The following is a 13,278-nucleotide window of genomic DNA, read 5'->3' on the forward strand; positions in this document are numbered from 1 at the left end:
TTATATGGTTGGTTACCCCAATATAATAGTGTTACCGAAATATAATATGCTTGTATCTCAATATACCATAGATTTCTTAATTGATCCTCAAAACTTATTTGACGCTATTTTATTTTAGAAATCTACAAAAATACGTATGTCTCTTAATATTAATACGTATGCAGAAGAATACTCATATTAAAAGTCTTCCGACATATGGATTTGTCAATCATTAATGATATTAGAATTAAAGTGATTCATGGGAGTAGTTGTAATGTGAATCCCAAATCCTAAAATTATGACGATGGTACGTGATGAATCGATGTAAACCTCATTTAGTTGATTTATATATTTAAAAAACAACAAAAATTTATAATACTATTAAGGGTATTTGGTGTATAAATACATGAACTTTACTTATTTTTTGGTATTTGGTGTATAATACATGAATTTCAAAACATAGTTATAATTATGTGAACTTTAAAGTTATTGAACTTTTGACTTTTTTTTTTCAAATTAAAGTTGACTTGGAATGCTTACATAATCTTGACATGGACAATTTCTCGCTGTAAAAATTAATCTTCATCGTTCAATTTTTGGCCTACTTTTATATTTTGAATTTCTGATTTGGCTTTCTGAATGACGAAATTGACTTTCTCAAATATTAAAGACGAAATTGGCTTTCTGAATTTGTGAAATTTATAGATAAATTTTTATCGTTGACTTTCATATTTGTATTATGCCTTCAAATTATCGGCTTGTTTCATTTTTCATTTTTGGTCACATAATTAGGCATTACAAATCCTCCTAAGTGCATGACATATTTAGCCTATATATATAAAAAAATAGTTTCAATAAGAAAGAGATAAAATTTTATTTTTGACTAATTCCATGTTCATAGGAATAAGAAATACTAAGAAGGAGGGAAGGAATGGCTAATTCCTTGATCCTGAATATGGACATTCCATTGGGATTATAGACATAGGAATCATCAATCCATTCTCGTTCCTTTCCTGCAAATTTGGTTTGCCTATTATCTCCTTACTTTTTAATCAATTTTAAAGACAACAACATCATCATCATCATCTTAATCATGGATTGTTTCATTTTTTATCCACTTTCTTAATTGAAGTTAATTATTAACAATTAATAGTATTACAAATTTTTGTTTACACTACAATTTTAATTATTTATGCATTCTGAGGCATAAACGAAAGATGCAAAATGCAAAATTCTCCAAATTTTGTGTATTTTGCGGCTATTAACCCTAAAAAATGATGGGTAATTATCATAATTTGGCAAATGTTTATGATTGGAGTGAGATTCTTATATAATAATAATATTAAAAATAATATATTGTTAAATTTGTAGTAACAAAAACTAAGTAAAAATAGTTTCATTAGGAAAGAAATAAAATTTTATTTTTGGCTAATTCCATGTGCATGAGAATAAGCAATACTAAGAGGGAGGGGAGGAATGACTAATCCCATGTTCCTGAGAATGGGCATTCCATCAAGAATAATGAATGGACGTATAGTATTAGTAGGAATCATCAATTCATTTATTAAATTGAGGTTTATTATAAAGTGAAAAAGAAAAAACATCCCTTGAAAGCACAAGATGCAGACTAAGGGCACAAAACTTAAAAAGCGAAGGAGAACAACTCAAAAAGGAAAGTCAGGATCATTATCCAAATCATCCGACCAACGCCTATGGACGACATTATTCATTGCAGTCATACTAGGCCTATTGGTGACGTCAACCACAAACTCCATCGGTTTGTTACCCATTTCTTCCGCATTCCTGAGACGACTTTTAATACAACCTTCCGGAATTGCATGTATAGGCTCTCGTCCCTTTACCGAGCCCTTTGGACGACCACGTCCGCGCTTCTGCTCCGAGAGCAACTGCATCCCCTGATTAACTTGCTCCTCTAACCTAATAATACGACTCGCCATGTCATCCGGAGAAGAAATGGATTTATTATCAAAATCAACTTCCTTAATCGGCGAATTAACCCGTTGAATCTTCTGCCCCAACTACCGGTTGTTGCTCTACCACAGCTCCACTATTCGTTCCAGAATCCAACTCCAAAGTTCCCTCTACATTCGAGCCCTCCTTATCCCTAGCCTTGTCCGTGTGAGGCGACCCATCATTTTCTTCCTCATGTAAAGGCTCTGCTTCATAATTGGAGTCCGCAATGATAGTCTCCTCCACTTCCTCTTCCTCATCCTCATCTAGCGCTTGATATCGGTTAGCATCCCCCGCCAGAGGGAGATCATTTTTCTTAAAAGGTGCCGCGTCTAGAAGATCAGGACCTGATAGAGGTTTAAGAATATCAACTTTGGGCTGCCATGCAGGAGTCGGACCCTCTCCCTTATCAAGATTCTTCACAACCACAGCAGGAGGCTCAGTGATCTTTTGCTTGCTCGTGGCCCTATCAGCTCTCCGGCATTTATCCGTTGAATGACCTGTAAGTTTACAACGCGAGCAAAAAAAGGGGCATAGATTCAAAACCAAACTCAATGTAGAACGATCTATCGCCGTCATCAATGTACATCGAGTTGAGAATAGGCAAAGCCATGTCAAGTTCCACCAAAACCCGCGCAAAGTGTCCCACATGACCAGTTGCGGAGGCATTATCAATTCGCATAGGATGACCAAGCACACGACCTATACCAGCAATAATCACCGGAGTCCATAACTCCACAGGGAGATAATATATCCGAACCCATACCTGAGCCAGAGACGACACTTCCTTATACGGATCGAAATACCTAGTCCATTCACGGAAGCGTACGTGGCCGATTGACAGTTGGAGAAAAGAACTCCCCTTAGCTTTCTTTTTCGCTTCCATCGTCAAAAATTTAACAACGAAGAATCCCTTAGCCATGGGCACCAGTTGACAGTCGGCGCACTGCCATATGGTTCGAAGTTCATGAGAGAGGTCGGCGAACGTGCGTGGCTTGTCCCCTTTACGTTGGATAAGTCTACCGATTAGTGCAAATTGAAACTCTTCCAACTTTGTTTGATATTCCGATTTGGGCACTGAAAGGGTGACAACCTCTCCTTCTCGCTGTATTTGAAGGCCTCGGAGGCCATACGCTGCAACATCCGGCTTCTTAAGGGATTTGGGTTGGACTTTATCAGCTACTTTGGCAGCGAAAGAAACAGCCGGAGCAGAACCCGGCACCTGCGCTACTGAAGTCGGCAGCGGCTGTATCAAACCAGGGATGGCCTGGTGAGGCTCACCGATCAAACTCTGCGCCGGTGAAAAACTCGACGAGCGCTGCCCAACAGCCACTGCGCCGGAAGAATAACCCGGCTTTACGAGAGGCGGGTGCTGAGACGGAACATTTGCAGGGGACTTAGATCGAGACCTGTCAAAATTAGAAGAGACCAGGGGAAGATTGAGGCCCCCCTTGTCACGATGGACTTCCGGCGAACTCGAATCCATCACCGGCAGGAGAACTCGAATCATCAATTCATTCTCGATCATTTCCTATAAATTTGGTTTGCCTATTATGTCCCTATTTTTTGATCAATTTTAAGGATAATAATATAATATCATCATCATCATCATCATCATCATCATCATCTTATTATTATTATTATTATTATAAAATTTGTTTCATTTTTATCCACTTTCTTAATTGAAGTTAATTATTAACAATAAATAGTATCATAATTTTTTTGTTGTTATCAATAAGAGGTTTACATCGATCCATCACCATTATATTGTCATAATCTTAGGATTTGGATTCACATTATAACTACCCCCATCACTTTCAAATGTCATTCATGATTGATAGCTTCATAAGTTGGAACTTTTATGAGTCTTCTCACTACAAGAAAACACGCGTTTAACGACCGAAATTTTCGGTCGTTAAATTTGTGGTCTTAACGATCGATTTACGACGGTTTCACGACCGATCTTTTTTTTATTTTTTTAAAAAAATTTAACGACCGAAAATTCGGTCACTAATTATTTTTTTATTATTTTAATATTTTATTTTTTCCATCGTCAAAATTATATTTTATTTTTTATTATTTTTTTTATTTTTAACGACCGAAAATTCGGTCGTTAATATTTTTTTCATTTTTTTAATTTTTTTTTAAAAAAATTGAGAAATTTTTTTTAACGACCGAAAATTCGGTCATTAAAATTATTTTTAGTTTATTTTTATTTATTTTATTTTATGTTATTTATTAACGACCGAAAAACGGTCGTTAATATTATTTTTTCAATTTTTAAATTTCATTTTTATTTTTTCACAATATTATTCTAAAAAATTAGATAATATTTTTTATTAATAAAAATATGATAATATTTGCAAATAATAATATTATTAGATTTATAAGATTTATCATAATTAATTACTCCCTCCGTCCCTGAAATAAGTTCCTCTTTTTCCTTTTTGGGACGTCCCCCAAATAAGTTCCTCTTTCTTTCTTTCCATTTTTGGACAACTACCCCACCACTAATAATACTTTATTTATTTTTACTTTTCACTTTTTCATCACTCCCAATACTAATTATAACATATTTTTCTCCACTATCCTTAAAACCCGTGCCGTCCCCAAAGATGAACTTATTTGGAGACGGAGGGAGTATTAGATTTACTAAATTTATTAGATTTACTAAATTATTAGATTCATTATTTTCAAAATATTAATAATATTCTTATTTTAAAATAATAAATTATTTGATTTAATAAATGAGCGTATATTGAATTATAATAAATCTAATAATTTAATAAATCTAAATAAATATAATAATTAATAATTTATTACGATAATATTGCATATTACGATTATTATTTCATTGTATATTGATTTTATCGTATATTTGATTGTTATTTTTTCATACTCATATATATTTTTTAATTACGATAATATTAATTTTTTATTATTTTAAATACGATCATATATTTTGCATGGGGTTTTGTTTAGCCTAAAGTTCAGTAGTATTAAATTAATCTTGCCGCATGGGGGTGTGGAATCAAATTTGAGAATCTTTAATTTATTGTCAATTTGTTCGACATTATCTATTGCATACATAGATGAAGAATACGTGGCACTCTTCATGGTTCAAGATTGTCCAATGTTAGTGAGTATATTTTCTTTATTTAAACCCTAAATCCTATCTAGACATTTCTTCGAACAGTTGGAGTGATAATCAATTATTCAAGTCTTGATCAAGCTCCATAGTTGTATCAAGGGTAAATATCATGAAAACCCTTGAATTATACCCACTTTATCAAAAATACCCTGAAACTTTCGAAATGTTATTTAAACCCTCAAACTATTAAATTTTTATCAAATATATCCTGCATCTATTTTCCGGTCACCAGAAATGTGATGTGGCTCATCAGATGCCACAATGTAATTTATATTCTATTTTTTTAAAAATGACATGGCAAAAACGACTTTGTTTCGTACCATTTCTAGGTTATTAGCGTAAATTTCAAACACAATAGAAGTAAATTTTAAATTTCAGACTGGATTTTTTAAAATGATATGGTACGAAACGACGTCGTTTTTTCTATTGCATTTTTAAAAAATAGAATATAAATTACATTGTGGCATCCGATGAGCCAAATCACGTTTTTGGTGACCGAAAAATAGATGTGGGATATATTTGATAAAAATCTGATAGTTTAAGGGTTTAGAGAACATTTTGAAAGTTTCAGGGTATTTTTGATAAAGCGGGTATACTTCAGGGGTTTTCATAATATTTACCCTTGTATCAACAACCCAGTTCGCCAAGATTTATCACACAACACATTATTGCATTCGTAAAGCTACATCTTTTTAAAAATTAATCATCAAATCCATCTTTCAAGAAACTCTAAAACATTAATCTTATTCACCGGTCTTCAGTTCTTTCCCCCAGTTTGCCAAGATTTTATCTAAAATTTAATCATCAAAATTTATATCAAATTGCTTTCATATGTTCAAAATAAACTATTATGCTCTTATATGAGTCTCTTTTTTTTAAGTGTGAATAATTTAACCTAAACTCCATTATCTAAACGACCTCTTAGATGAGTCTCTTTTTTTTTTCACTCATAATACACTCAATTACAATTACTAAAACTCATGCTACTCTCTCGTAGGCCTATTTTTACAGGCGAATGGAGTATATAAGTAACAAAATTATATCATTTTCACAAAGCGAATAAAAATAAAATGAAAATGGGACAAATATAGTATATATTTCTCAGTTTCAACAAGTGCTAATGATTCTAAGGTTGTTAATCAAAATGAAAAATTTAATAGCAGAATAATAATATGAGATGACTAGCTGAATCCATTTGAAAGTGACCAAAATCATACAAAGGCCAGTTTCACCTTCAACAAGTTAGCTGTTTGGAGCTCTAACATTTAAAGGAACATAGTTGCTTACATAAACAATAATTCCAGCTATTGAAAATGGGGTAACAAGGCTGCCTAGTTGACGGTCATTAACAACCTCATTTGCCACATTTGAAAATTTGGTTTTTGCCTATTATCTCCTTATTTTTTAATCAATTTTAAAAACAACAGTACAATATCATCATCATCATCATCATCATCGTCATTATTATTATTATTATTATTATTATTATTATTATTATTATTATTATTATTATTATTATTATTGTTATGATCGACATACACATGTATAAAACTTTGTTTCATTTTTTATCCACTTTCTTAATTGAAGTTAATTATTAAAAATTAATAGTAAAATAAATTTTTGTTCTTATCAAATATATACATTTAATATGAATAAGAGGTTTACATCGATTCATCACCGTCGTTGTCTTAATGTTGGGTTGTGACGCCCGGGGACGAAGTACGGAGTGATCGCCGGTGCAAAGAGGCACGGACAAAGAGCGGCTCCGATTAAGACTTCCAAGCGGAGGGGCGCAGCCTCGCAGAGATGAACCGAAACACACCCGAACGAGAGAGATTCCAAGAATATGCAGGTATGGGACTGCATATTCAAGGAGAGCTTAAGTGATTTGATAGGTGCTACTCATATCAACAAGATGTTCAAGGTTAAGCGTGCTTGGCTTGGAGCAATTCCGGGATGGGTGACCCCCTGGGAAGTTTCTCAGGGAGCGTGCGAGTGAGGACAAAACACGCTAGAAAAGACTCGTGTTGGTCTGTGGGGACAGCCGTCAACTCTGGAGCCGGGCTGTTACAGGTGGTATCAGAGCCGAACCTCTCCCAGTACGGTGTGGTTCGGGGACGAACCAAGCGGAAGCTGGTGGGCCTGTGACGCCCGGGGACGAAGTATGGAGTTATCGTCGGTGCAAAGAGGCATGGACAAAGAGCGGCTCCGGTTAAGACTTCCAAGCGGAGGGGCACAGGGATGAACCGGAACACACCCGAACGAGAGGGATTCCGAGAATATGCAGGTATGGGACTGCATATTCGAGAAGAGCTTAAAGGATTTCATTGGGCTACTCATATCAATAAGATGCATCTTCTTTTCTGGTGCCCAAACGAAAGAAACTCCAAGGTTAAGCGTGCTTGGCTTGGAGCAATTCCGGGATGGGTGACCCCCTGGGAAGTTTCTCAGCGAGCGTGCGAGTGAGGACAAAATACGCTAGAAAAGACTCGTATTGGTCTGTGGGGACAGCCGTCAAGTCTAAAGCCAGGCTGTTACAGGTGGTATCAGAGCCGAACCTCTCCCAGTACGATGTGGTTCAGGGACGAACCAAGCGGAAGCTGGTGGGCCTGTGACGCCCGGGGACGAAGTACGGAGTGATCGCCGGTGCAAAGAGGCATGGACAAAGAGCGGCTCCGGTTAAGACTTCCAAGCGGAGGGGCACAAGGATGAACCGGAACACACCCGAACGAGAGGGATTCCGAGAATATGCAGGTATGGGACTGCATATTCGAGGAGAGCTTAAAGGATTTGATTGGGCTACTCATATCAATAAGATGCATCTTCTTTTCTGGTGCCCAAACGGAAGAAACTCCAAGGTTAAGCGTGCTTGGCTTGGAGAAATTCCGGGATGGGTGACCCCCTAGGAAGTTTCTCAGGGAGCGCGCGAGTGAGGACAAAACACGCTAGAAAAGACTCGTATTGGTCTGTGGGGACAGCCGTCAAGTCTAGAGCCGGGCTGTTACAGGTGGTATGAGAGCCGAACCTCTCCCAGTACGGTGTGGTTCGGGGACGAACCAAGCGGAAGCTGGTGGGCCTGTGACGCCTGGGGACGAAGTACGGAGTGATCGCCGGTGCAAAGAGGCACAGACAAAGAGCGGCTCCGATTAAGACTTCCAAACGGAGGGGCGTAGGGATGAACCGAAACACACCCGAACGAGAGGGATTCCAAGAATATGCAGGTATGGGACTGCATATTCAAGGAGAGCTTAAGTGATTTGATAGGTGCTACTCATATCAACAAGATGCATCTTCTTTTCTGGTGCCCATGTGGAAGAAACTCCAAGGTTAAGCGTGTTTGGCTTGGAGCAATTCCGGGATGGGTGACCCCCTAGGAAGTTTCTCAGGGAGCGTGCGAGTGAGGACAAAACACGCTAGAAAAGAGTCGTGTTGGTCTGTGGGGACAGCCGTCAACTCTGGAGCCGGGCTGTTACATGGGTGGTAACAGGTCGCCGGAATAAGATGGAGGAGGAAGGAAATGAAAATCTTGTATTTCACAATGGAGATTTTGCCAATCAAGGAACAGTGGCGCTGCGGATAAGATGAACCTTATCTGAAAATTCACATATATCTGCAATTTCGATACAATTTCACATACATTATGAGAGCTGCTTCGAAATCAACTTTGGTTTTAATGTTTTTCAACTACCAAATTAAATAAAACAGTGTCAGTTGATCCCCACTCCAATTAATATTTTTTGGACCAGATTACGATTGAATTTTTTTCCTTTAGAAGCGTTGATAAGCGAAGATTGACCCCTTAAAAAATAATAGTAAAAAATTTTTAAAAAAAATAAAAAATAATAATATTAACGACCGAATTTTGTTCCTGAATATGGACAATCCATCAGGAATATATATGGACATAGGAATCATCAATCCATTCTTGTTCCTTTCCTGCAAATTTGGTTTTTGCCTATTATCTCCTTATTTTTAATCAATTTTAAAAACAACAGTATAATAACATCATCATCATCGTCATTATTATTATTATTATTATTATTATTATTATTATTATTATTATTATTATTATTATTATTATTATTATTATATTTATTATCATTGACATACACATGTATAAAACTTTGTTTCAATGTTTATCCACTTTCTTAATTGAAGTTAATTATTAAAAATTAATAGTAAAATAAATTTTTGTTCTTATCAAATATATATATTTAATATGAATAAGAGGTTTACATCGATTCATCACCGTTGTCTTAATTTTAGATTTTGGATTCACATTATAACTACTGATCCCATCACTTTCTCATATCATTAATGATTGACAACTCCATATAAGTGGGAAGACTTTTATGAGTCTTCTGCATGACGACCTGTGATTCTCTTGTGCTACGGTCATATGCAATTTTGAATATTTATTTGTATTATTCCTTCAATTAAATTGTTGGCTTATTTAATTTCTAATTTTGTGTCACATAATTAGATTATAAATCCTAAGTGCCTGACTTATTGTCGCATGGCGGTTTGTTTAGCCTAAAGTCCAGTAGTATTAAATTAATTAGTGTGCATATATTGGCCTAGCGGTTGGTGGTTCGTGGGTGTTCGAGTTCGCCGTTGCGTAATTTTAAATGTCTTTATTTATTTGTGTAATTTATCAAAGAAAAAAAATAATTAATTAAGCTTGTCACATGGGGGTGCGGAAACAAATTTAAGATTCTTTATTGTCAATTTGTGCGACTTTAATTATTTATTGCATACACAGATGAAGAATATGTGGCACTCTTAATGGTCTAAAACGACTTAATAGTAAAAATAGGACCGTAACTTTCAGGATTTTTAGAAAAAGGACTATAAGTTACGGATTTTGAAAATAAGGACTATAATTTTTTTTTAACATTTACACTCCTGTTTCGGGCCCAAAATTAATTATTCGGACTTTTGATGCCACGTAGAGCCCATTGATGACATGGACAGCCATGTCAACTTTTTTGCAAATAAAAAATTTGTTTCTTTTTTGTGAAGATATCTAAAGTGGTTCATGTCACTATCTCCAATCCAATGTGGGACACTACAATACACCCCCCGCACGCGCAGCGTGGACTATCCCAAATGTCATCTGTTGACAACGATATTGGGGGGGGGGCATCATTGGATTGGGTTGGCTCTGATACCATGTTAGAAATGGATATTGGGTCCATTCCTCCCTTAAAAGGCCTTGTAAGGGAGAGGGTTGCCTCACCATATAAAGTGGCTCATGCCACTATGTAACACCCCGCCCATTTATATTAAGTTTAGAATTTATTTTAAGCTTAGATTAAGATGATTCACACCGGAGAAATGAAAACAATTTATTCTAAATTCCAACAAAATTTATTTTCAAAAGCTTTTATAAAATTTAGTCCTTTGAATTTTTGTGCATTGCATAAATTGAATTATATGAATGTGATTATTCTATATGAGTAGTATTTATTTGTACATGATTTAATTTAAGTTTATGTTAGATTTTAACTATTGTGTTGGGCTTGATAGTTATTTTTATTTGGGCCTTTTAGTTAAGGTTAAGTGGTATAGATATTTAGCATTTAAATTCTTAGCCCAAACCCAACTCCATTTCTCTTCATGACAATTCTCCCTCCCAACCCAAGTACAGCAGCTACAGCTACAGCTACGCAGCTCACCCCATGGCCATGCCTCAACTGCTCCTTTCACGTCTCACCCTCATTCACTCCTTCACCCATGCTTCGACTGTTCATCCAATCTTTTCACTCCATACCTTCAACTATGCACCATGTACTTTCTATTATTCATTATTGCTCCTATAAAATATCCTCCTCATTCATCTTCTCTTCTTTACCACAACAACACAACTTCTACGGTAAAGAATTCTTCTTGTTTATTCAAGTCTCAATCTTCTCATTCATTTTCTAATATCAGCAGATTTCTTTCATATGCAGTGAAAACCATCAAATATCTGCCTTTTTTACAGAAACCACCGAACAGAATTCATACAAAAAGGTTTCACCTTTCAATCCCTCTACTTATTCATTCATGCTCAACATCATAGTACGAATAAAACCAACTGTAGATAAAACAAAGAGATACTGAATATTGTTCTTACATTTGGTAACATAGATGAAAAGATTAAATGAAACATAAGTGAAGAATTTATATGAATTCGAACTTGAGCCTTGATGGTTGACTGTTGAATGTTGAATGTTGAGTGTATGCTTGCTGTGGTGAGAGTCGAGTAAGGGGAGAGAGGGCAGGCGGCGGTCAGCGGTGGCTCCGAGCTGCTGTCTGGCCGGAGCACGTAGAGAGAGAGAATGAAGCCGAGGGTGCGTGTGTTCTGTTGGCTGGGTCGGAGATCGGCGGCGGCGGCAGTGGTCTGGCAGCTGCTGTCTGTCGAAGCCAGAGAGGGAGAGAGAGAGAGAGAGATGGGGCGGAGGCGGCGTCGTGTGTGGCGTCGTCGCTGCCGGAAATTGAAGCTAGGGCGCAGTCGATCTAGATTTTGGGGATCTAGGGTTGGAGGCGGTGGTGGCCGGCTCTTCGCTGCTGCTGCCGTCGACTGCCGGAGTCGAGAGAGGGGAGGTGGCTGTCGTGGTTTAGAGATCTAGGGCTTTTCAGAGGGGGGGAAAAGGTAGGAGGCGACGTGTGGGTGTGTGAGCTGTCGTGAGAGAGGGAGACAGAAGGAGATGGAGGTCAGGGGCGGCGGCGGCGGCGGCCGGAGGCCGGCTGCTGTCGTCCGCCGGAAGTGGGAAAAGGGGGGAGCTGGGCGTGCGCTGGTGTGTGTGTGTGATGTGTGAGTTGTGTGTGTGTGTGCGTGTGTTTTAAAGAAGAGGAAGAAAGAATTTTGGGCCATTGGGCCTCCTTTTAAACATGGGCCGTTTTTAATTAAACTCTGGGCCGAAATTTTAGTTTAAATGGTGGACTGCTATTTACTTTTGTTTGGGCTGCGAATTTTTGAAATAAAATATGTGCTTCCATTTAATTGTTGGACTTGTTTAATTGATTTATTAATTGACTCTTTATTTGAGTTTAATTAATTAATTTTTGAAAAAGTTTGCATAATAGTATTTTCTTATTATGTGCATATGTTAAATATGTTTATTTAATTATGTGAGTTAAAGCATGAATTAATTTTGCATCAAACATTTTACATAGAATCATTTATGATTAAATGGGTTTTATTATTAAAAATCGAATAAGGATATTGTTGGTGTCCTTGACTTAAGAATTTATTTTTCAATTATTTATTTATTAAAATATGAAAACCCGGCTAAGTGAATCATAAGATGATAAATACTTCACTATGACTTAAGATTAGATTCAGGAGACCTATTAAGATTATAGATTTCTTGTAGGCTTTGTGGATCGTGAGGATTAGCACTGCTATACCGATTCAGAGTTAAGAATAAACGACAGGCATTGCCTAATCAGGTGGGCTTATTTTCCAAATGTATGATTTAGCTATTGAGCTTAAATGTTTCAACGAAATGAAAACTGTTTATCCGATAAAATATTTTGTGCACTCTGCTCTGTTTAAGGCTCGCAACAATGAATCGATTGAGGTTCTCTCTTGACCTAACACGTTATTTGAGAATTGTGTACACCTATTAGCTGACTCGGTGGGTTGATCTCCATTCGGGCACTAATCATGTATGTATGAGGCGTTATAAGGGTGCTCGACGGGATGTGTTCCGGAGCATTGGGTCCCAAATGGGAACTTGACTGGGTTACGCCCTCAGTTCAAGTAAAACGGGAGAAATGGATCCGTCGGTGGCTAAAAGGTCCGGGATCACAGCGAGTAACGGAAAGGGAGTGTGATAATTGCGCGCAATACAATAAAATGTTTTAACATGCTTAGAAGTTATTTCAATTTAAAACCTTCTAAGTCATGTCAAGTATAATTGGATAAACTGCTCTTATGATTATGAAATGTTTATAAAAATGCTAGCCCACTAAGTACATTAGTACTTAGCCCAAAATTACTTTCAAATGTTTTCAGGTTGATTGGTCGGTGCTGACGGGGCAGAGCTGAGGCTAGGGTTCAACTCCGTATTTTGTCTTCCGCTGTTGCACTAGCTTTTATTTGTCTTTTGTTTCTCCAACTTAAGACTTTTATGTTAAATTCTGAATTATGTTTCTTATCGAGCGTAGACTCTCAACTTCTAGCTCTA

This window comes from Salvia miltiorrhiza, chromosome 5 (genome assembly GCF_028751815.1).
Source record: "Salvia miltiorrhiza cultivar Shanhuang (shh) chromosome 5, IMPLAD_Smil_shh, whole genome shotgun sequence".
Taxonomy (NCBI): domain Eukaryota; kingdom Viridiplantae; phylum Streptophyta; class Magnoliopsida; order Lamiales; family Lamiaceae; genus Salvia; species Salvia miltiorrhiza.